The sequence below is a fragment of the Macaca fascicularis genome, chromosome 1 (genome assembly GCF_037993035.2).
Source record: "Macaca fascicularis isolate 582-1 chromosome 1, T2T-MFA8v1.1".
In the NCBI taxonomy this organism is placed as follows: Eukaryota; Metazoa; Chordata; class Mammalia; order Primates; family Cercopithecidae; genus Macaca; species Macaca fascicularis.
In genome coordinates this window covers 197290737-197292297 of record NC_088375.1, presented here as the reverse complement: position 1 = coordinate 197292297, position 1561 = coordinate 197290737, and positions in this window count along the sequence as shown.

Genomic DNA, 1561 nt, shown 5'->3' with positions numbered 1-1561 from the left:
GGAGAGGGGCCAGTCCTCTGCGAGCACGAGGGAGGGAATCCCCCCCTTCGCAGTCCCACCCGCGAGCCGGCCCCCCTTCCAGGGATCCGCAAGAAAAAATGGACTGGAGCGCCGGCCCGGGAGTCCGCACGTCCTTGCCCGAAGCTGGCGCCCTGCGCTCCGAGCGCGGGACTGGCAGAGGGACAAGTCCCCGGGACCGTGGGGCAGACCCTCTGTCTTTGTCCCCTGCCACGCCCCGCGCCCCGGGGATTCCACGCAGCCAGAGAACCCGCAACAACTCCGCTTCCGCAACAACTCCGCTCATCTTGGGGTCAGAACTGGGGCCGGAGACCCTCGTGAAAACCCCAGTTTCCCCATCAGGAACCTGGAAAGTGACAAGGAACAGGCTCAACAGGGCCTGGTGGTCCTGACCGCACCCTCTCCCCCTTCAGGGTCAAATCTGTGCATCTTCCCAGTACAGAAGAAATACCAAGGCTATCAGATCCTGGGCACCGAGGTGAGGACACCTCCAGAGGCAGCTGGTAGGTGAGAGTGAGGGAGATCATGGAATAACACTTAGATTCTTGTCTGGCTCTATCACTTACCAGCTGTGTGGTCATGCCTAGGTTACTTAACCTCTCTGAATCGCAAAGTTTTATCTGTTTTGAGGGTTCAATGAAATGAAGGCTACAAACTCCTGGTTAACGGTAGGAACTCCATAAATGTTTGTGGAATGAGTCTTGAACAGCTACAGACACCTGCAGTGACCCAGATGATGTTGAAGTCAAGCCTGAAGAAGGGAGGGAAAGAGACTCACTTCTTAGAGTGGCAAACAGCTGTTCTCCAACTTCACTTCAGATTGGGAAAGGAAAATGGGCTAAAACTATAGTTAGTGGGAGTTAAGCTAGAGCAGAAAAGATGTACTGATTGTGTGTGGGGGGGGTGAGTAATCAAGACAGGCTGTGGAATCTCCCTCTTAGGAGAGAAGGGGGGACCCTGACTATTGAGTTTAAGGGCACAGGGTCATTTACGATGACAGGAGAATGGATGTAATGACCCCTAGAGTGTCCTGATGGCCAGGGAACAGGGATGGTGGGTAGCCAGAAAAAGTGGAGCAGTTGGGTTCGAAATGCCCAGTGTCTGGGTTCATTCAGCCAGAGCATTGCCAAGTTTGCAGGAGGCAAACAGCCATTTCCGAGTTGGTCCAGGGGCCCCCTCCAACCTCCAACCCCCTCTCAAGTCCCTCCCCTCTCCCCTCTGCCCTGAGCCTTCCCTGCATCTAACCGGCCCTTGGCTCTGCTCCGTGTCTAATCAAACAGCCCCAAATGCCGAAAACTCAATGTTTATTTTATTTTATTTTTTTACACACTTGCATAACTCTCTGACAAGCCACGCCAGGCATTGGGCTTTTTGTTTGGTTTTATTTTGTTGCATTTAGGAAAAAAGAGAGAGAGAGAGAGAGAAAAGAGAAGAAATAACACAAACCACACAGCCCTAGAAGCTGTCCTAGGCCAGGCAGTGGGCTCAGGTTTCCTGCCTGAGGAAAAGTCTGTGGAAGTTGGGGGGCCTAGCTACTAGGCTC